The sequence below is a fragment of the Galeopterus variegatus genome, unplaced genomic scaffold (assembly GCF_000696425.1).
Source record: "Galeopterus variegatus unplaced genomic scaffold, G_variegatus-3.0.2 Scaffold4260, whole genome shotgun sequence".
NCBI classification, from domain to species: domain Eukaryota; kingdom Metazoa; phylum Chordata; class Mammalia; order Dermoptera; family Cynocephalidae; genus Galeopterus; species Galeopterus variegatus.
In genome coordinates, this window is record NW_007730371.1 from 72,527 (window position 1) to 97,117 (window position 24,591).

Consider the following 24,591-nt stretch of genomic DNA (forward strand, 5'->3'; position numbering starts at 1 on the left):
CCAAAACTCAAAACTTTTTGAGAGCAAAGGAAGTGCTCACTGGCGCATTTCAGATTTCCAGGTTAGGAATGCTCAACTGGTATGTATCCTGCAGATACTCCAAAATCCAGAAAAATTCAAAATCCAAAACCCTTCTGGCCCCAAGCGTTTAGGATAAGGGATACCCAACCTGTATTTGATTTTATATATACCCACACATATTCATCTTTTATTATAAATAAAAGTATATATTGGGTGCATATTTAAAACGTTCCTATTGAAAGGTATAAGTGATTGAAAATACTTGGAAACGAAATAGAAAGAAGGTGGGTAAGAGTCAAAATTAGTGGTAGCATTAAGAATATGAGATGAAGGGGAGTAATTCAAGATACACTGCACATTTAGGCATTTGTTATTCTTAGTCTTTTTGATTATAGCCAGTCTAACTGGGGTGAGGTGATATCTCAATGTGGTTTTATTTCGCATTTTCCTGATGATTAGTGATACTGAGGATTTTTTTCAAGTACCTGCTGGCCATTTGTATGTCATCCTTAGAAAAATGTCTGTTCAGCAACTTTGTCCATTTTTATTTATTTATTTAAAAATAATTTATTTTGATCACAAAATACAGGGAAGGAGAAAGTGCAATGCCTATAACCCCTTGGCTGCATATCTTCCCAGTCTGTGCATGTATAAATACCCTTTGTACAACACTAGGTTCACACCATCCCCACAAGGCTTTTCTCACATTCTAACAGCTGCAGAGTGTAGTACTTAACCATGTGGAGGTTTAAACAAATGTCTCATCTACCATGTAGAGCTCTTCTCCAATTAAGTGTTCCAGCTCACTTCTGTGAATACTGAAACTGAACTTACAGAATGGACTTCTTAAACAGGAGCAGTGCCTAAGGCCCCTTCTTTGTCCCTAGCTCCCTAAGTCCCACGCTGCCTGTGGCACCTGGACAGCTGCCCCTGGGTCCCCCACATCCCAGGGAGGTGATGGAGGAAGGGTAGGGCAGGCCAAGCTTGAGGAATAAACAGTCTTTATTGGGCTCACACCAGGAGTCCGAGGGTCTTGAGGACCTCTGTGTATTTGTCAATTTTCTTCTCCACATTCTTTTCGGCCTGTTTCCGTAGCCTCATGAGCTGTTTTTTCTTTCGGTGGCCTTTTCCTTCCTCTTCTCCTCCAGGGTAGCTGTTACTGCCTAGTACTTCTAGCCAACCTCATGAGCCAAGCGTCCCAGGAAGGCAAACTTTCTTGTAGGCTTCAGCCGCACAACCTTGAGGGCAGCAGAAACCACCATTCGCTTTTTCTTGTCATAGGGTGGTGGGATCCCATCAAATACCTTGAGGCGGTCCAAGGCAATCTGGCTTTGCTTTGTCTTGTGTCTTGTGGGGCAGCACGCCTCGCACGTCCAAAAGTTGCGGCTGGGGCCCCAGAAGTGGTAGGGGCCACGGGCGGGCTGGTGTTAATCTGCTTGCGGAGAAAGGCCAGGTACTTTAACTTGTTTCTGTAGAAATTGCCCGAAATGTTGATGCCCTCACAGCGCATCACCACCACCTTCCGGCCCAGCAGTACCTGGTTGGCCACGATGGTGGCCAGGTGGCCAAGGAGACGGCCTGGGCCATCGAGTACCAGGACCTGCCCCTCAGCCATCTTCGGCGGCCACCTGGGAAAGCCTTTGCCCATTTTTAAATTGGGTTATTTGTTTTTTTACTCTGTAGTAGTTTGAATGCTTTGTGTATTCTGGATATTAATCCCTTGTCAGATATATAGTTTGCAAGTATTTTCTCCCATTTCAACCAAAAGGTTGTCTTTTCACTCTGTTGATTGTTTCCTTTGCTGTGCAGACGCTTTTTAGTTTGATATAACCCCATTTATTTATTTTTTATTTTGTTGCTTGTGCTTTTGGGGTCTTATTCATAAAGTCTTTGCTCCGACCTATTTCTTGAAATCAAACTCTTGGATCCTTTACTTTCTTCCAGAACCACTTGTTAGTTGCCCTCTTGGAAACTGTCATTCTTTCTGACCCTAATTTCTCAACCTTTTGGTTTTTATAATTGATTATTCTCCCTCTACTTGTTTTTTGGTTTTTCCCTGATCATTGGTTCATGTACTTAGCATTTATCAGCCTCAGCTGCCTTTATTGCCTTTAACTATCTGCTTCATGATCTCTTCACCTTATTTTTTTAAGTTTAGTTTTGTTCTTAGTGATACCTTTACTGCCAATGCATTCTTGTCTTTCTATCCATTTACCTGGCAAACTTTAAACCAGAATTAATTTGACTGTCCAACTTCCCCGTGTTTGTGCAGCCTGGTGCACAAGCTAACCACATAAGCTAAGCCATGTTATTTCTGCCTCCTTTTTACTCCATAGTGACATCAAAATATTTACTGTTCTTGGTCCTCCTAACCATTAATCCTCCTGCTCAGTCTTTTCAAATGACCCTAGAAGAAAATATGTACCATCTGGCAGAAACCCAGGTTTATAGTAGTAAGTGAAGGATGAATCTACTGATTATACTTTTTGCATTCTCAACACCTAGTTGAGGTTCATGCCCAGTGGGTATTCAGGATGTTCGACAATGCTAGTATCATTTATTTTTAAGATGTATACCCTCTCAGTCTCATAGGAAATACATATCAGATAGTAAAATAAGTGTAAATGGAATTTCTGGATTCTGTAAAATGTTAGGACAAGGGATGTGTAGCATGGGGAAAATGGAATGATAGAGGAATTCTGTACAGCTAGGGGTTACAGACCCCTTGGGTCTGTTGCCCAGATTGGATTACAAACCCTCTACATGCAGGTCTGTGAGCTAGGTAATAGAAAAAAAAGGTTCTGAGAGCCGTGGGTATAGAAAAATGAATGGGTTTTAATCAGATCTAGGAGCAACTGAACTAGTGGCTTCTCTGAGAGTTCTGAGAAGCACTGTGTATCAGAGCTGTTAGTCTTTTATACTTAAGTCCACAGCCCTGGACACCTGGGTGCCTATACACAACTTACATTAAGCAGTAATAAGGAACAGCAGTAACAAGGAACACCTGAACACCTGGGTGCCTATACACAACTTACATTAAGCAGTAACAAGGAACACCTGAGGACATTTACAGCACATGCTCGGCAAGACTCTGAACATTGGAGGGGCCCTGACATTTTCCTATTTTTTCCCAACAAATTGTATTAGTTTTCTGTGGCTGCTATAATACATTACTACAAACTTAGTACAAGTTTGTAATGAACACAAATTTATTATCTTACAGTTCTGTGGGTCAGAATTCTTAAATGGGTCTCAGTGGGGTAAAGGCCAGGGGTCATCAGCAATGTGCTCCTTTCTGGAGGCTCTAGGTGTGAATTCCTTTCCTTGTCCTTTTCAGCTTCCGGAGGCCACCCACACTGGCCTATTTCTCTATCATCAAACCCAGCAACAGTGAGTCAAGGGTCAAGTTCTTTTCACATTACACCACTCTGACCTCCTCTTCTGCCTTCCTTTTCCACTTTTAAGGATCCTTGTGATTACATTGGGCTCACCTGGGTAATACAGGATAATCTCCTTACTTTAAGGTTAGCTGATTAACAACCTTAATTCCCTTTGGCTGTGTAACCTAACATTTATAGTATGTGGGGATTCACATGTGGACATCTTTGGGGGTCATTTTTCTGCCTACCACAGGGACTGACAAAAGTCCCACTCAGTTGTTCTAGTTAAGTTATAAGTGTGTTTCTAAGCTGCCTTTATGCTGGCCAAAAGGAAAATAGGAAATATTGCTTGTTAAATGCTTTTTAAAAAAATCGATATTAATAAGCATAGTAGCTGTAGTAGTGCTTTTATAGTACAATTCATTATTTCAGCTCTAGGTTCTGCACTACTGGAAGTTGGTGTTAGAATAGTTAATAAAAGTAATTAAGATGGATAATTCAATAACTCATTTATTTCTTAGATGCTATTGAAGTTATTTTCTTAAATTATTTGATTATAATATAATTTTTAATATAAAACTATACTTAAGTTCCTTATACTTATATCTCATACACCTATAAAACCAAAACAAAATAACAAAGCTAGAAACAAATGAACTTCCAATATATAGCATCCATTTTATGGGATACTTTTTCTTGTTTGTCATGTTGGTTCTCCATTGGGTTGTGTGATGATTCAGTGCTCCTATTGTACTTGAACTTAACTAGCCTTTGCTCATGCAATTTGAGGAGTGTTGCTGGTATCAGTGCAGTTTTCAATACTCTACTGAACTCATGTGGTAGATTAGGTTATAAAATAGTCATCCAGTTGACCCAGAATATAAATAAAGGTTTTTAGATTGTCACTGAAGTTCTTATAAGAAACCCTTGAGATTTCTTGAGACTACATCTGTCCCAGGGCTTTGAGGACTCCAAATTAGACAAATGCTGAAGTAGGCACAATTTGGTTTTGTGTATCATCACTCTCCATCACTTTCTTAATGGGTAATATGTCATGACCTGGACTTTCTATGAATTCCTTTAATCCAATAGCTCAGATTAGGATGTAACAGTAAAATGATGCTCTCCTAGGTTTTGAGATGATGCCTCCCCTAGGTATCATCCTAGGGATATCATCCTCCTCAGGAATATTAGTCTTATTACAAAATTACCAACTAAAGAGGGAATTTTCTGGGAATCCGTGCTGTGCCGAAGAAGATATTTTTGTGTAGAATATGTTTTTCTTAGCCCCTTTCATTGTGTTGTTGAATTTGTGAAAGAAACTTTTGATATGTTTTTAGAAATTGTCTTGTGTTGTGAAAGAAACTTTTGATATGTTTTTAGAAATTGTCTTGTGTTCATCCATGCCAGAAAAAGATAACCTCCTGCTGTAAGAGTTAGAGATGGATTGTATGTGAATGGTGGGTACTCCTACCAATTCTTTTCTTTCTTGTTTTCTGTGATTGGATTTGGAATTTTCACTTTTATCTTTTCCTTTTTGTTAGTGTTTTCTCTGTCATGTATGTGAGTTGGTTTTTCTTATCATTAAGTTTAAGAATTATTTTGTATATTGGATTGAATTTTGACAAAGATAGGTTCTTTGACTTCACAAAATATAACTGTACAGGAATTTGGCATAGCTTCCTAGATTCCTTGGTGGATTTGATGTGTGTGATGAGGTAGGGTGGCTATGGGTGGACTAAGGGGGAGTCGGAAAGATATGGAAATATTAAATTTTTTTGCCACTCCTTATATTTTTAATGATTACTACATTTAATATATTTTAAGACTCCCAACTTGTTCAGGTTCTCACATGGTCTTATATTAGTTCATCTGAGGATGTTATCACATTGATCTTTTAGAATTACAGGTGGTAAGTTTATTTGGGCAGCTTAGGAGTCTCATCAGTTTGTAAACATCTTTCTTGATACTGTGTTTTTAATGTAGCAAGTATAAATGAAATTTGATCATGTTTTTATTTGGTCAAGTATGAGATCATATTGATTTAAGACATGTTTTCATTAAAATACAACATAGCATTGTTTACTTATTAAAAAAAAATTAGGGGATTCAGGGCCTGTAATAGGAAAGATGATTACCTTACTCTATTTGTATCTCATCAACTTACAGACAAGTGACCTGTTAAAACAGAAGCACTAGAGTTAAGGAATGGGACAACCGTTTATGTTGCTCTCAATAAGGAGTTTTAAGATTGATTTTAGCCTTTGCCACATATTCTTTCTCTGATTGGCAGGTCTATTTATCTGAATCTTCATCGAAGTGATATGAAAAATTTGGGGGAGTAGAAGTCACTAAGCACATGTTATTGGAATTCTAGCTGTGTAACGAAACCTAGCTCTGTATAGTACTTTACCATAGCCTATATTAAAAGAAAAATGATACAAATACAAGGTACAAAATGTAAACGATTTTCAAACTCTCATCACGTCAGATAGCTTTTATCATAGAGTGTGATATGACCTCCAAGGACCTGGTTGGTTTTCTGCTTTCTTTTTCCCTAATGTGGCAACAGTATGAGCATCCATTAAGAATGAGATCCAGTGAGCCAGTGGACCTCTTTTCAACTCTGAGTACTCAAAGCAGGGAGGGTTGTACAGGAAGCCTGACTTCGTTTTAGTTCTGTTATCAAAATAATTTTATTATGTACTTATGTTTTTCTCTTTCCTTTTGGAGAACAGGAGTCTAAATCAGCTCTTCTCTCAATTTTTTTGTGATTCCTGAGACAGTTCATTTTGCATGGCAGTAACTATATTGGGACTGAAGTCATACTTGTGGTCTTCTTTGATTCTGGACTTTCTAAATGGTTGTTAGTGTTAACTTTTAAAAGACCTTTTGGACTTTGAATCTCCTCTAGTATAAAATTTCCTTGGTTCAAAATCCTGTTAATCTCTGGCTTAGTGAGTCTATGAGGGTACTTCAAAAAGTTCGTGGAAAAACGGAGTTAAAAGATAATACAAATCTTTCCATGAACTTTTTGAAGACCCCTTGTATTTCCCTATCATTGTGGTGTTCTCAGTGATTACTGATTAGAGTTCCTTTGTTATCTGGGGCACTCAGGAAAACATGGATAGATCACTGTATTAAGAGATAAGGAATATAGAGTAGGGGTCAAGTATAAATTCAGATCTGTTTTCCTTGTAGGACATTTCAGCAGCCCTAGAGGTGGTGTTTCTGCTCTAAGTTACTTATCTTTCGGCCTCTGTCATTTAGGGAAAGAATAAGAAAGGGCCATCAGATACAGGAAGTATCTTGTAAGAAGTGAAGTTTGCTGGTAACATGGAGAGTTATATACTCAAATTGTCTGCAATATACATTATTAGGAAGCACAATCTATTACTGCCATGGGAGATGTACTGAAAATGGAAAATAGGGAATAACTTGTAATAAATCATTAGGTAAATTTATATAATATTTCCTACAGAAATATAAGTAAGAAAAATTGAAGTTTGACATTACTCTCATTAAAAATGAGTATGATTGATGTTTACTGTTCACTAGGACCTCTCAGGCTCAATTCTGGCAGTTGGATTGGAACAGTAATCCTTCTTTTGGATTGAACTTGCTGTTTCTGATTTTTAAAATTTTTTAAAAGAATGAAGGCCTGCATATATTTAAATGAAGAATTATAGACAAGTCACAACCAACAATGCTTTTGGCTATCACAGTAGTATACATGGATAAAGGTTCATTTACTCTTTTGGCTATCACGGTAGTATACATGGATAAAAGTTCATTTACTGAATCTGACTCGTTTACTAAATCTCTTAAATGTTGAGACCATTAATATTATAGCCTACCAGGTATGAGTCAGAGGTAACCTTTCCTTAACTCCCTGTCCCAAATCCCTCCTGATTTGCCATAATCACTTTATAGTGGGCATAACAAAGGTTCTGCTAGAGAGCGAACAACTTGACCTTATTTTAAATATTTGATGTATTCAGCCAAAGTTACAGAAAGGGACATTTTGTACATTAAAAACATTTCCCTGCGGACATCTATTGTAAGTGCTATGGTAATAGAAAAAGTACTTACCTAGCATGTAATAAAAATCAATCCTAATAATTTGTTTAATTCAAGGGACTTTAACAGTGTGAAGTCTGTGGGCATTTTATTCTTCAATAACCTTTGTAAGAAGTTGTCAAACAAACAGTGAGTCTTTATGACTTTCCTTTTAAAGGGGTTCAAGTATGTCAAAATGACAGTTATTAGTTCTCAGTGACTCTGTAGTTAATACGTAGTAAGCTCTTAACGAATTTTAACTGAACTAACCTTTATTTAAAGCATTTGGATTGATGCATTATTCCAGGAACTTTCAACTTTCTAGATATAAGCCAAACATAGATTTCTAAAAAAAATTTTTCCCCCTCCTTAGTACCACCCACTTCTCTCTGTACCCCTCCCTAAAACAATGAAGAGTTAATTTTGGCATCATAGAATTATATGCTTGGCTTCTAAAGAGAATTGTGGAAATGTTAATGAAGTCAGTGAATAATATTTGGAGATTTCTGAAGAAGTGCTGGAAGTTAGAAGAAAGACATTTAGTGATTTCCTTTTTTTCAAGTTATAAAGGTAGATTCTGGGAATGAACTGGTAAGCTAGCCTGATCTTTGAAAGTTCTAGAACTTATTAGATGTGAGCAACGTAGAGTTAAAAAAGAAAAGAATGAACACTAGGAACTAGTGTGGGTTATTCACTTTAAATCTACCTCCTTTCACTTTCTGAATAGGATTGCCAGATCAACAAATCCAGGTGATACATTAGATGTGTTGCATGTTCTGCTTTTGACAGTTACTCTCAGAACATTTTTGGTAGCAAGATGGAGAAACTAGTCATCCCTAAAGTAGTGTCTGTTTTGTTCTAAAGATGTACTTCTCCAAGTATAATTTGCTGACCAGTGCCAGCCCATAAACTATTCATTGGATCTTGGTCAAATAGCTATTTATTTTTCTAAACTTTTAATTTCTGTCTTTCTCTGATAGCCAACAGGAGGAGCTTGGACTAGATCTCTTAACTCCCTTCCTTGTTCTAAAATTCTGATGTGTTGGGATATTATCACTACTTAGAGTTCTATTTGGCTCACTTGTTATTGAGTGAAATTCTCATATACCATGTTGACAGAACAGATGTGTACTACTGAGGTGGAAATATATCAGCTGGCCCTATTTTGGTAACATATTTGAAGCAATGGGTAGTTATTCCTCCTTGAGTTTCTTTCCCATTTAGGATGGTTGTGCTATCAGGTATACTGTGTGGTTCATTTATGTTTTGCTTGTGAAAACAAGCAAGCATGAAAACCAGGGATTACAGGATGATAAATAGATCCTTTTCCATTGCTGCTATCACTGGGAATTTGGCATTATCAATACAGATCAGGAACCCAGTTTTAAAAACTAGGGAATGAGGTTAAAGGCCTAGGAAGAAGTTCTTGAAAGCGGGGGTCACCTTACTAGTCAACTGAGAGTTTATCTTCTAGATCTTCTAGACTAAAGGGAAACTTGATACTAAATGGAAGGTCCTATGAGACAGAGGTTCTCAAAACATCTTTATCCTGGTCTCATTGTATGGGAAAGGCAGATCTTATTGGAGCTAAGTAAATGATTCTGATTAAAGTTAGGGGAAAGCAAGGGTAATGTCTAGATCACTGATCTCAAAGTTTTATGCATGTGTATAAAAATTGTGTTCATTTCTACCTTCATGTCATATAATATTTTTCTTACACATCCCCATGGAGAACACTTGTCTACTTTGCTGACAGTGAGTACTTCTTCCCTTTTTAGAACAACATCGTTTTATGCATTTCTTAAAATGTTGACAGTAGGTTCTGCTGGCTTTCTTTCCTTGCATATGGAATCGTCTGATTCCCTTTAGTCAGAGTGTCTTTGAGTTTCTGTATCATGCCTCAAAGAAACTGTAGTCACAAAGTGACCATGGAACACACGGATCCTCTTCTCTTTTATCTTGTTTATCCCCCCTGTTCTCATTGATTCTTGAGCAGACTTCACTATAAGTACATGCCTCCATGCAGAGTGGAACCTGGATGTCCTTGCTAGAATTAGGTGCTCAGTTAGCAGAGAGGGGGCTTGTGCTGTTTGTTCTTCGGGTTTCAGTTCCATTGCAGCCAGGTCAAACTGTGTGCTGTAGCAGTAGTATCGAAAAGTTAATAGCTCCTGTAATGGGGGAGAATGTCTTAATTTCATAGGCCTTTCTGAAGAGTGTCCTCACTTAAGCTTATTTTTACTTAGTTTCTCTCCTCTTGGTTTTAGGAGACTCCGTAGCAACAAACATTTTTTTTTTTTCCTTTTTGTCTTTTTTTTTTTTACTGACCGGTAACGGGATCGCAACCCTCAGTGTCACGCCCGTACCGGGGACCGGCAACGGGATCGCAACCCTCGGTGTTGCGCCCGCACCGTGCTCAGCCAGTGAGCGGGAACCATCTCCACATGGGATCCGAACCCTTGGCGGGAGCGCCGCCGCGCTCCCAAGCGGCGCACTCTCCAGTGTGCCACCGGGCCGGCCCGTAACAAACGTTTTTAAAAAGAAAGTATCTAGAGGGCATTCTATTGCTAGAAACAATGTGTTAATAACAAATAAGACTAAATAATTAAATTGCCAGATGGGAGATCTGCGGTTATAGAGATGTGGAGAATACTTAATACTTCCGAATGCATATGTATTAAGGATTCACCGTATCTGTGAGCACCATGCATTTTCCAATATTTAATTTATTGGGATTTTTTTAAAAATGAGCTAGAAAGCATATTTTTGAAGTGTTTTATAGTTGTGCTGTGATATAACTAAAACCATTTGGTGAAAGGAGTGGACTTTCTTAACTGGACCTTTATATTGAATTGTGAATCATTAGATGGTAGGTTCTATTTTAATTGGGGAGTAAGTTGGACAGAAAAAATACTTTATTTGGCTCATTGTATGTATAGTAAAAAGCAAAAGGTTTCTATTCCCAATAAACAGTCTGAACCTGGTAATACAGCATTAAACAGTTCAGGTTTAAAAATTTATGTAAGAATAGCTGTTATTCAAAGGGAATATGCTGTGTTTTAACAGGTCTCAAGTAATTTGCAGAAAATACAGATTGCTAAAGGTTGATTATTCCAGATATGGAGCTTTCATTATTTTATTGGCCAAATGAAAAGCAAAAAGTGAAAATTATGAGAGTTGTAGAAACAGCCCATTTTTATTTTGAAGATAAAACATTAAGACCTCCAATAGATATTTGAATGGAAAGTCTCTTTGTATTTTACTGCACCTTCATAACAACCCCAGACTCATGTTTGAGAATTGCCTTTGAAGGGCAGTAGATGTTGTGTTAAATTAGTAGCAAAATGAGTTTTCCTCCTTCAATCTTATTTTTTAAAGCTTCCTAACATGGAATCATCAAACACAACATCAAGGAATATCATCTCTTCTGGTGAATTTTTGGTTTAGCCAAGTAGAACATAAGGTGAAGAGTGAAAGAGATGGTTACAGGGGTTGTTAATTTTGTAGGAGGGAAGGGAAAAGTAGCATTCCAAGCTTGCTTTTAAAAAATAGAAGTTCTCTAACAATCAATTTCACTGTGTTTGCAAATAGACATCGTAAATTAGGAAGACTTTCAAAGGGCAAACTAACAAAACAGAGCTTAATAAGAACAAAAAGCTACCCTGACACCATGAGCATAAATAAAAAATCTAATTTGAAATGGAATGAAGTGTGGCACAGAATGTATTTCCTAGCCTTACCTTCCTTGACTTTCTCTTAATCTATAATGATTTGAAAACTGTGGTCATAAAAAAACAGTAGTAAAATGACTTTTGAATTGTCATCTATAGTTATTCTAGTATAAATTACACTATAAAATTAAAACTTTGAAATAAAAAGCCTCTTTAAAAAGTATGTTCTCTTGTATAAGAAATGTAGGTTTGAAATGAGAACAAATTTACATGGATTGCAATTTAAAATGTATTTGCTTTTGTTAAGATATTAACTTTCATGAAAGATTTGAATGGACGTTCAAATTAAATAACATACTGAAGAAACAAAATTTCTTTATAGACCTGAAACAGAGGGGGAAGAAACCACAGTAATAATACTCTGCCAGTTCCCCGAGATGGGTTTTTACCCTGACTCTGAGGGAACAAATATAACAGTCTATTATTTGCTTAAAATTGATGGAAGTATCACAACAGTGGTAGCAGGACTGAATTTAAAAAGTAGGCTGCTTTAGTTTATCCTAAATCCCCATTCTGTCCCTCCCTTGAATTCTTAAACATATATAAAATTAATCATAGTATTTGAATAGGAGTAAGAAAAAATATTAATATTCAGGTTTCATGTACTATAGTTTTAGAAGATTACTTACAGCTCTTTCAGAAAAATTACTTAGGACTAGATGACAAGATACTATTAGTTTTTAAGTAAATTAGGTGCTCTGTCTTTAAATGTGTACCAGAAAAATATTTGTAGCCTTAGTTTCACTTCAGCTGCTGAAATGAAATGAAATATTTTGACTGCAGTTTGAGTGATTTGAGAAGCTCATATTAAATCCAAGAGTTATTCTGTATCTAATACATGTCAGTATACTTCTGCATTGCAAAGATACATTGCTAACCATGATGTTTGACATTTGTTCATGCACTTTTTATCATGCGAGCATCACAAAATGATTTTTTGATCTGTGTCTAAATAAATGAGATTTTCTATTAAGCCAGTGCTGCAATTCAGCAATCATTTAATTGCTCACTGTGTGCTTTGTACATTACTTGGTGAAGTGAGAAGGTATTAAACGAAGTGGAAGATTAGGTTAGGTGTTCTTGTATAGAACCTTATATTGTTCATGAATTTGGACATATTTGAAGGAAATTTAAATAGTTTCTCCTTTATTTGTTGAAGCATTGAATTGTAGGTGCCTACAAAATTGAATGACCAGAGTGATCCACAGTTGTATTCCTGCTTCAGCAAAGCCTTATTTAAATTTAGTTCATGCTATATTACTTTTAACGATGATTTTGAATTGGATATTTTCCCCATGTAATAATACATAGGCTTCTACATTTACAGCTCTAATTATATTTTCCTTTGTTTCTATATTTTCCTTTTTATACCCTCTTTCTCCTCCACTATATAAACTTATGAAGGCAGAACTCTTTTGTTTGCCTTTATATCACTCATAGAAGCCAAGAGTTTTCCTCAGGAAAAGCAAATTGATACATAATTATACAATTCTTGTACCATACATCCAATATTACATATTTCTGATTCTTCCTTTGTAATGTCTCTTCTGAAACTGTCATTATGAGAATAAGGTAGTATAGGGTTTTAAAAATTCTTTTCTTCGTTCAAGTACATAGTCATTTATTTAAAAGTAGCTCTTTACACGTGTGACTTAGAGGACTCAGGCTTGAATACCATTGTAAACTAGCTTATCGTTTAGATCTCTTTTATGATAATGGATATTAACATACATTTATGGAGCAACTACTGTGTAAGATGTGTTTGTTTTCTCATCCCAACTATTTAGATTTGCAGCAAACTTGTATTAACTTGTGAATCTTATTTATGTTCCTCAGAATTTTAAACATAATAGTACGGAAGGAACTGTAGTTTAATGAATGTCATGGTTCTTGAGATTACATTGTAATAAACTGGGGAAGTGCTATGTCATATGAGGCAGGAACATCTTTTTTCATCACAGTATATCCTGCACCAGTGCCTGGTACATAGTTAATGCTCACTGAGTCTTTGAATGACTGTGTGAATGAATAGATAAATATTGTTACACAGGGTTGGTAGCAAGTAATTAACTGGCTAGGCTGTTGTGCAACCATCAGGACTTGAGTTGCTTGATGATTAAAAGCTTCAAGTTGACTTCAAGGGCGTGGAAAATGTAATTACTTTGAGAGCCTTTTCTTAAGTAATAGGTGCTACCTTACTGTCTTTTAAGTAGTTGTTGAGACAAGGGACTCTTCTACTTTTGGGGCGCCAGCTGTTTCAGCTGTCATATTGGAGAGACAAAGAGGAAGCAAGATTGAGCACTAAGCTATATGGACCTCATCATATATATCACCAGTAGTCTTTGGTATCTTCATATGATTTCAGCTGCCAGTAAATAATTCATCTGTGGGATTATTTTACTGCTTATTGGAAGTCAGTGTCACGATTACTTGTTTTATACTGAGATGCACTCTGAGAAAAGGCAGTATAAAAGTGCATTTGTGCTAAGGAAATTCATTTTCTCCAAGAAAGTGGAAGTCAGATTTCATGTTCCTTTGGGGCCACACAATAAAACCCTGTCTACTTTCCAATTTAGGCAAATATATTCAGGCATCTGAGACTTGATAACATGTAATGAGTATGGGGCATTGATTACTATGAGAAGAGAAGGGTAGAAAAGATTAGGCTGCTTCACTGAGATCCACTGGCAGCGTTTTTACTGAGAGTGGATATAAGGATGTCACCTCTTAGTTTTTGGGGGTGAATGCCGGAGAGATCTGCTTTATGTCCTAGCAGTTCAAAACTGCAAATTTCAAACTTTTTAGTTTCCTTCACAGATCAAGCTGTTTTATCCTTTTAGCCTTTACTCATGCTGTTATGTCTGTTTGGAATGCCCTTCACTTAGCTCCTTCTTGGCCTAATTAACTCATGATTTATTACGTTAAGGGTTGTTTCATCTGGGAAACTGCCTATACAGTTCTGGTTATGTATGTGTACCTGTGGTTTCCAAAGAGCAGGATGATCCTTTGGCATACAAGAAAGAAAATACTAGATTTTGTATTTATATATTTATCTTGAGAGAACAAATACTAAACTTTTCTAATATTAGTTGCGTTGACACTGTCACTCTTTTCTCATATGTTGTTATATATAATATAAAAGTATAAAAATGTTACATATAATATAAAGGTGTAAGAGTGGGGGTTAGTGAAACACAAGGGGTTTGTATCAGTATCTGTACTTATTTGTTGGTTTTCTGCATACAGCAGTGTATTTTAATTTGTTGTGTGTGCTTGGTTATCTTAAACATCCAAATTTTGTGGTTATCCATGTTATAAAAGCATACTGGACATAATTAAGTCAAAAGTGAACTAATATTTCTACCTTGCTCTTGTACAGTATGAGACCCTTGGAACACTTTCCCAACTCAAATGTTACCATTTTCAGTATTTTAGTTTCACATTTTCTCCTACCTCCAATTTAGTTGGGAAAGTGAATAAAGATCACTCCCTCCCCCTCAGACAGCAGTGCTTATTATTTAAAACTACAGCAACATGTTTACTTATTTGCTCAAGTCTTTCTTGTGACCCATATTTTCCTTTTGGAGTTAGTTTTCTTCTTAAAATACCATTTTTTAGTAGTTCTTTCAGTGAGGGAAGGGTATGTTAGTAGTAAATCTTTTTGTGTCTGAAAATGTTTTTGTTTTACTCACAAGTGTTAGAGTCATTGGGTGTGACAGTTGTCTTTGATCTATTATCCCACTGTCTTCCAGCACATGCTACAGCTGGTGTTAGTCTAATTGTCAGTGTTTGTAGTGATTTGTCTTTCTGATTGTATTTAAAATTTTGTCTGACTATTCAGTGATTGTACTTGTACTTCCTGAACCTGAAGATTCGTCTTTTTCACCAGTGCTAGAAAATTCTCAACATTGTTTTCTGTATTTAAACTCCAATTTGATATATGTTGCCTCTTTGTTTTGTTCATATTTTGTAATCTCCTTTTCATATTTTCTGTGCTGCCTTTTTGTTTATTTCCTCAGATTTATCTTACAGTTCACCTCTGCCATCTTTTTGTGTACCTAATTTGTGTTTTTAACCCAACCATTGATGTTTAAATTTCTGTGCTGATTTTTCATTTCAATGGGTTATATTTAGTGCGTTTTTTAGTCTGCCCTAAAAAAAAGGTCTCATTTTTTTCTCATAGCTTTGATTTCTTATGTTTTTAGTAAATGCTAAACTTAATAGAATTATGAGGTAGATACTCAAAAAAATAATTATCTAAATTTCTTGGGAATATAAACTCCCTTGACACTGAATTTTTTTTTACAATATTTATTAATTTAAAATAATAGCAAATGCTGCTTGCTAACTTAAAATAGTTTTTTATGAAAAATAATTGTCTTCTAAAATAAAAATTAGTGAGAAAAATAACACCATCATATATTGTTAACCATACAAATCTCTTTAACATCTGCTGAATAGAGTTGAAAACAGTTGGATTATAATAATATTTTCTGAGTTTAATCTGTTGCAATATATTCCTTTGAAGGATATTAAGAAAGTGTGGCCTTACACAGATTTATAGTTGGAAAGGGAGGAATGTGTTAATATCCCTCTCAGATGTGTACATTCTTCTTTGATAGCACACCAGAACTCAACCAGTGATAGCTTCATATAGATTCTGAAACCACATCAATGAACCTTTTGTTCTTTGTTATAGTCAAGTCCATTGGTCTGTCTTATATTCCAAAAAGGCCTTTTAACTGTATTTTTTAACCTCATGTTTTGTTTATTTGGAAAATATTCTCCGAGTTATGCAGATCTTCCAAATACTGACCTATTTCATTTTATAGTATCAAAACCACATTTATTATCACCAATGGTCTCATTAGAAAAATCTTTAAGTATTGGGAAGCTATCCAGTGCTCAGTAGACACAAATTTCCCACAATCAAATTTGCTCTTAAAGCTTGAATTTTATCATTGGCAATAAATACTGTCAGTTTTCTTTGAAGTAATAAGCTCACTTTGTGCATTTTTGAGGAGATGTCTGCAAATGACCAAGGCTCAAAACCATTGTCAGTGCCCTCCTGCCAGATACCAGGAACACACCTGTAGTGGACTGAATTATGTCCTCCCCCAAACTCACTGAAGTTTAAATTGTGTCCCCCGAGTTTTAGGTATTAGAATCTTAGCCCCCACTGTGACTGTTAAAGAGGGTGGGAAATCCTATTATGGTAATTGAAAGGTGGAGCCTTAAATAGGTGATTGGATTGTAGGACCATGCCATAGTGAATGGATTAAAAATGGAGGTCAAGGGCGTGGTTCTGGGGGCTTTAAAAGAAGAGGAGAAGTCTGTCTTGCTCTCTCTGCTTCAACCATCTTGCTATGTGAGACCCCTGGGTCACTGTCACCACCATCAGGTGGACTTTGGAATTCCCAGCCTCAGAAACCGTAAGCAAATAAATTTCATTTTCTTCATAAATTTCCCAGTTCCATGTACTTTGTTATAAGCAACACAAAACGGACTAATACACCTGTGGTTGAACAAGTTGGGTTAATTACTTGTGGTGGCAAGGGAGAATGCACACGATGAAGAACCGTGGGGCATCTCAATAAGAATTTATTAGACAGGACTTACTATAGGACTTGGATTTATGTTAGATGATTCAGTGGAGGGTTAAAAGAAGAGGGCTGTACCCTGGATTAGATGCTGTGGGGTAATTGGGGTGATTCTTTTACTGGTTTTCTTAATAAATCTCATTAAAGGAGGAAGGAATAAATGGAGGCTAAAGCTTTAATTGGTGAAGGAATTGTGGTCACTCTTATTAGCTAGGAAAGGAGGATGTTTAGTCATCTTGTGGTTTGGGGAGTGTTGATGTTTTTATTTTTGTTTTTGTCTTGGTCCATCGTGGTCAGTGTCCTAGTCTGATGTTGATGTTCTGTTTAACAGGAGAATATCAAGGCTTAGCTGTGAGGGTCAGGTCTTAGCAACATCAGGACTCTGCTAGCTGATACCAGACCAGCTTCTAGCTTTCAGGGCTGCTCTTGTTTTTTTTTTTTTTTTTTTTTTTTTGTTACTGTGGTTTGTCAGTTGTTCTTGTGAGTAAAAGTGGTGCCCACTTAAAAAGAGTCTAGTTCAGTTTGCAACTCAATCTCACAAGTGCTTTTCCTCAAGATGACTGTTATATTTCACTGTGCAACAGAAGTGCTTTATGAATACTTGCCATTTGGCCACATGGGGTATTAAAAAGTCTTGTAGCAGGCTGAATAGCAGTCTCACAGAAGATATGTCCATATCCTAAGCCCTGGAACCTGCCAGTGTTACCTTAATTGGACAAAGGTTCTTTGCAGATATAATAAAGATCTTGAGATGCGATCATTTAGGGTTATTCAGGTGGGCTCTAAATCCAATGACAAGTGTCCTGATGGGGTGGAAGATACACAGAGACAGAAGGAGAGAAGACACAGAAGAGGAAGAGTCAGTGTGATCATGGAGGCAGAGATCGGAGTGACATGTCTACAAGCCAAGGAATGCCTGGAGCCACCAAAAACAAAGAGGGAAGGAATGGATTCTCCCCTTGCAGCCATTGGAGGGTGTGTGGCCTTGCTAATAGGCCTTGAGTTTGGACTACTGGCCTCCAGAAGTCAGAGAATAAATGTCTGTTGAAAAGCCATGAAGTTTGCATTAATTTGTTATGGCAGCCTCAGAAAACTAATACTTATACTCAAGGGTTAAGATTTAATGATCAGTTTTTACTGGTTTATGGAGGGCATTTTAAAGTGAGACTGGCATCTTTTATTACAACCATGTGATGGTAGAGAATACCTGATGAGTACAGTTTGTCAATGTCTTTGTTTTTGTTTTTAAAAAAGCATTTGTTAGCTTTTAATGAACCTCTCTCCATGTGGCTTCAAACCACTGGGACAGAGACCTTCCCTTCCCCCCAAATCTTCTCCTCAGCTTCTCTGCTGAAGAATTTGGCCTTCGTGATGACAGGCTGCTTTGGGAGCTTTCCAGAACTTTGCACAGAGACCTTCCCTTCCCCCCAAATCTTCTCCTCAGCTTCTCTGCTGAAGAATTTGGCCTTTGTGATGACAGGCTGCTTTGGGAGCTTTCCAGAACTTTGCAGTAGCCTGATCACATCTCATCAGAGATTGGAGCCGCTCCAGTCTTGTTTCTGACAGCATTTCCCTGTGTCTGTTCACTGACCAAGGTCCACAGTTTATCAAGGTTGACAGTTAAGCAGAGGCTTTGCTTCCTCTTCAAGTGGTAATGCCTCATACCAACTTTCCCAAGGTAACCTAGGTGATATTTGTTAAAGTTGATCCTGTGGTGATACATGCCACCAGCATTACTCCTGCCTCCCAGATGCTGCTGGTGCTTGCCAATGCAGCCGTGGCTCACGTGGCCCCTAAGTTTCCAGATCTTCTCAGTCTAGATGGCATGGTGGCGGCTGAGGTGAAAGAGCACCAATGTCTTGATCTGTGCTGAAGTACCAACAGTTTTACCCCAGTGCTGTTTTTGTGTCATAACTGATAATGTCAATATGGTGAAACAACAGTATTGTTATGAACAAAGTTTTGACCTTGCAGACTTCTTGAAAGAGTATTTGGAGTCTGTGGACCACACTTTGAGAACCAGTGGCTGGGGGAACCTGACCCAGTTGTAGAACCCAGATAGAAGATGAAGAACTTTCTTCTTTGAGACTCTATGTGGAGTACAGGATATTGAAATCACTATGTTCTTTTTCACTTCCATCTTAGATATAAAGTGTAGCAGGGTGCCTTGTGTACATGGTATTTGTTGAATTAGAACTTGTTATTTACTATTACGAACCTTATGGTACTTGAATAAGTGAGCAAGTAAGAGTGATTTCTCTCATCATTGAAGAGAGATCTACAAGTAAGAGAGTAGATCTTTTACTTACAAGTGACAGAAAGCAAACTCAACCCTAACTTTCTCTTCTGCTCACTCAAGATAATTGGCTGTTGCTTTTAGAGATTTACCTATCAAGGTAGCAGCACTTACTAGTGTGCTTTACTTGTCTTTTGGTGAGGTCTGCTGGTCTACCTGCGTTCTTTAACTATCATGGTTTCTCTTTTGGAATCTGTAAAATTTATTTTTTGTTTATGGTTCTGTTTTTCCACCAAATTAAGTCTAGGAGATCCATGAGCCTTTTCTTTCCCCTCCATGCTTCCCACCGTGTGTGCATGCACACACACTCAAAGGCACAAATGCACCTTTCACTTAGTTATCTAGTTGTTTGTCAGCCTTTTCCTGGAATCTGTTTCTATCATTCATTGCAGAATTATACTTATAAATTTTGATATTGAAGGGTTTGCATTAGTTTATAGCAGAACTGAAGAGGACAAAATATAGTAAGGGCTTTAGTTTATATCTTAGTGTTGCCTATAAAAAGTAGTTTTAAACTTAGTAATGTTTAAAAAAAAAACTTGTATTCTCATTTAATTGTTTTGGAATGTGCCATAGTGCTGAGAAGGGAGATCCAGCCCTGCCAACTGCTAGTGTGAAAATGAGTACTTGGCCTAGAAAAACATAAAAAGAAGCTATCTTGCTTTCCTTAGAAAGGATAGAAAGTACTGGTTCCCAGAGATGCACAAAGAATGTACCAAAGGTGAGAAGCCGCACACATGAAATCACTTAGTGGGTGAACAGAGTGCAGGTGTTCTTAGGAAAAACCACCACAAGAAAAACTGGTATTGCAAAACCATTATTGTGTAAGCAATTAAAGTACTTAATAATACTAGTTTTTTTTTCTCCCCCATTGGCTTGGGGCTACTTGACAATCAGAAGGAGAAATCAGGCTTGTTTTTTATTTTTTTCCAGTAGGAAATGTGAAGTAATTGAATTGATGCTGTGTTCTGTATGTAATGAGAGAATAGATCTTGCCTTGGTTTATTGCATCTTGGTGAGGTGAGAATTATCTGTCCATTGGGCGTGTGGCTAGGCTGGCATCTTGTGGGCATCGCCCTGTGCAGGCACTTAGGTTGTAATTTCTTCACTGCTGAGTTATTTACTATTCATCCACTTAACACAATATATGACTGTTAACATCTGTTGTTTTCTGTTGTCTTCTCTTTCTCTTGGACCTTGGGAGTTTATATTTAAATTATTTCTTGTATGTTTTTAAATGTATTCCTTGCTGGAGGCAGCAAAGTGGGTATACTCAATTCATTATTTTTAACTGGAAATATCTGCCTTGGTTTAGCCTTTGGCCTTGAATTATACCTCAGCTGTTTTCTTAAATCCCTGAAACCTGTACCTGTTTACATTAGAAAACGTTGTTTGCATTCCTTTTTTCCCCATTCAAATCTATACCCCTGTATTAGTCTGTTTCCATTGCTGATAACAGAATACCTGAGACTGAGCAATGTCTGAAGAAATGAAATTTATTTCTTACAATTTAGAGGCTAGGAAGTCCAAAGTCCAGGGAACACAGCTGGCGAGGACCTTGTTGTTGGTAGTGAGTCTCTATAGCAATGCAGCGTACCTCATGATGAAATGGCTGAGCAAGAGAGAGAGCTAAGATTCTCAGTTGCTCTCCTTTTTAAGCCATCAGAACCATGCCCATTACTCCATGAATGGATCAATCCATTCTCAAGGACACATTCTTCACAATCGAATCACCTCTTTAAGGCCCCACCTTTCGATAACCATCACAAGATTTACCATCCTGTAAACACTGTCAGAGTGGGGATTAAGTTTCTAATACATAAAACTTTGAGGACACATTCAACCAATAGCAACCCTCTGTGCCAATAGCAACCCTCTGTAGTATTTCTTACACTGTATTCTGTATATTTTCCCCAGTGAACACAAGTTTTGAGCTTTACTTTTTATAGTTTATATTATGGAAAAATATGTGTATAGGCATGTTAAATATGCTATTTCATACCATTCGCTGGTATGCTTTGGGGATGGATTTGGGCATCCGGTCCCTCTCTGATCTAGTGAAAATCACATACTTCTCACTGTTAGGAGGTTACTACATCTACTGGTGATCAGTTTCTAACTTGCTGGAGTCAGAAGACACCTCAATTTATATGACTGGATGGCTGGCGGCATAGTGGTCTTTGGTAATGTGTTACAACTTCTTACCAGTCTGGGCTCTTATTGAAATAACTCAGTGATCAGTTTCTAACTTGCTGGAGTCAGAAGACACCTCAATTTATATGACTGGATGGCTGGCAGCATAGTGGTCTTTGGTAATGTGTTACAACTTCTTACCAGTCTGGGCTCTTATTGAAATAACTCAATACCAGGTAGCTTTAGGAGTGGCAGAGAACACAGTGAAACATTTAAAAAACCTATTTAAAGTTAGACATTGGCACATTTAAATGGTTGGTATTGCCAAATGCATCCAATTCCGAAAGAAATGAAATAAATGTGAAAGCTGTCTTTAGCTCATTAGTGAAATGAAGGAAACATGGTGCATATAAGGGTGAGTTGTCATGGGAAATTACATGGAAATGAAAAATGTTAATAATCTTAAATTGGTTTTGCTCTGCATGCTGACTTTTAAAATGTGACAGGTTACATTGGCAGATGGATCTATGAAGACTGTGACCTTTGCAAGGAAGCATACAGTACATTTGACAATTGAGTGAATGTATCAGCAAATAAACGAGTGAGGTACTTTGTTTAATTAAGGAATTGGTGACCAGCTAACTGAAAAGAGTAAAAAGGAATTTATGCTAAGCCTTGGTATCTGTGTCGAGTTATGAAAACTGAAGCATCTATTTAGTTAAGTACAATATCTGAAAGCAGTGCCTGAGTATCTTGGTTTGCTTATGTAGCAGGTGGTAGCAAAGAATGCACTGACTTTCTCACCTCCCTCCCTAAGGACTATTTAAAATTTAAATATATAACTGTAACATCAAAAAAAAAATGTGACTTTAGAGCTACTTATATGCTCTATTTTTGTTTTTGTCACTTTTTCAACTTGTCTGCATATTTGTAGTTTTAATGCAATATCATAAAAATTGAATTTTTTTTTTTTTTTACATTTTGAGGTATAATTTACATACTGCATAGGTGGAGATTTTAAACAACTTCCTCTGTGCCCTGTCCAGCTCCCTAACATCCTCTCACACAATCACTGTTATTTCGTTCACCAAAGCTTAGCTTTTCCTATTTAAGAACGTCATATAAATATAATCATATAGCATGTAGTCTTTTAAGTGTGATTTCTTATGTTCAACATACTGTTTTTAAAATTCATTCATGTTAATGGAAATATCAGTAGTTACATCATTTTTAATGCTTCATTATATTTTATTGTGCAAGCATACAACAATTTGTTTATCTGTTTACTTGTAGGTGGACGTTTTGATTATTTTTAGTTTTTGAATAGTATGGATAAAACTGTGTAGACATTCATGTACAAATATTTTATGGAAATACGTGTTCATGTCTGGGTAAACACCTGGGAACGGAATTGCTGGGTACATGTATGTTTAACTTTAAAGCAGTAGTTCTCAATTGTGGGTGATTTAGCCCACCCAAGAACATTTGCAATGTCTAGAAACATTTTTGATTATCTTGACTGAGTGTGGGTAGGTGGAGGTCAAAGATACAGCTGACCATCATACAATGCACAGAATAGTTCTCCACAACAAACAAGTATCTGGTCCAAAATATTGGCGGTGCTGAGGTTGAGAAATTCTGCTTTAAACAAAACTGTGAAACCTTATTCCAAAGTGGTTGTGTTCTTATACATTGGTAATTATCTGATAGTTCCAGATGCTACATATATTTTCGAAAATTTGGTATTATTAGTCTTTTTAATTTAGACATTCTAGTGGTGTCCTATTGTGGTTTTAATTTGCATCTCCTGATGACTAGTGATGTTAAGCATCTTTTCATGTTTCATCTTTTCATTCCTATTTTCTGCAAAAGTTTCTGTTCGAGTCTTTTGGCCCTTAAAAAAAAAAGGATTTTTTTCTTGATAGAATCTGGTTAAATCCTTTGTCAAATATATTATTGCATATATTTTCTGTCTGTGGCTTTTTTTTTTTTATGTTGTCTTTTGAGAAATTTTTAACTTTGGAGTCCAGTTTATCATTTAAATTTCTTTTTGGCTAGTGGTTTTTGTGCCTTATGAAGGCTTTGCCCATAGCAAGATGTCACTAACATACTATACTTGATTATCTTGTAGGAATTTTATAGTTCTAGCTTTTATGATCTATTGGAATTAATTTTTAATATGTTGTGTGAGGTGGGGAGGATTGAGATGTATTTATTTCCATGTGGATTTTCACTTCTTATAGATCATTTTTTTCACAAGATTGTCCTCCCCGCAAGACTGTCCTTCCTCCAATGAATAACTTTAACTCAAGCCTAAACTCAGTTTATCTGTTTTTTTGGTCCATTTTAACACTTCCTATTATGGTCCATTTGATCTCTGTCTATCCTTATTGCCAGTATCGTTAACTGCCTTAATTACTGTGGTTCACAGTGAGTCATGGAAACAGGTAATATGAGCCTTTCAACTTTATTCTTCCTCAGTATTGTTGCCTATTGTTTTGCCTGTGCTAAATCTTCTGGATTTTCATATAAATTTTAGAAGATGCTTGTAAGTTTGTATAAAAAACACGTTGGGATTTTAACTGCAATATCATTGGTTTGAGGAGATTTGATGTCTTAACAATGTTGACTTTTCCAGTTTATGAACTTGCTGTATCTCTTCATTTGTTTCTTTAGAGTTTCAATTCTGACAGCAGTGTTTTGGAGTTTTGGAACAAGGTCTTAGAGTTTCGTATTTCTTTCTTAAGTATTTTATGATTTCTGATAACGTCAGTGTTACTTGGAAAATATTTACTTTCAAATTGTTTGTTGTTGCTACAACAAACCTGGAATACAGTTAATGTTTGTGTTTTGATTTTTGTATCCTGTAAAATAGGTAAATTTACTTGTTAGTGCTATTAGGATTTATTTTTTGGTGGACTCCTTAGGATTTTCTGCATAAACAACCATGTTATCTGGGAATAAAGACCATTTTATTTTCTTCTTTCAATCTGTATGTGGTTTATTCATTTTTCTTGCCTTATTGCAGTGGTTAGGACCTCTAATATATGATATGCAATAAAGAGTGGTAAGAGTGAATATTCTTGCTTTTTTCCACATCTTAGGAGAAATGCACGTATTATTTTACCATTAAGTATGATTTAGAATGTAGAAATTTTTATTCCATTTTTGCCTACCCAAGGGTCTTCTTAGGTTCACATAAACATTTGGAGGTGGAAGACTTGATTGCCATACTTGGCTTCAGAGCAGACTCAGGCATGCCTCTTCTGTGGGAGCCATTACTGCATTACATGGGTTTATCTTTGGTTCCCAGGTGAGAGTTTCAGGTACAAGGAAACAAGATCCACATTGAGTGGATGGGGGAACCATCCTGG

At 36.6% G+C, this 24,591-nt stretch overlaps 1 protein-coding gene and 2 pseudogenes across 1 annotated transcript in view; 1 reads left to right on the forward strand and 2 right to left on the reverse strand.

Moving 5' to 3' along the window:
• The window catches only part of LOC103602726 (probable ATP-dependent RNA helicase DDX10), a gene marked incomplete at both ends in the record, with an annotated part of 151,332 nt that overhangs the window by 53,557 nt on the left and 73,184 nt on the right, over positions 1-24,591 (forward strand). The window lies entirely within an intron of this gene.
• On the reverse strand, positions 1,006-1,636 carry LOC103602724 (annotated as a pseudogene).
• Positions 18,081-18,615, reverse strand: LOC103602725 (annotated as a pseudogene).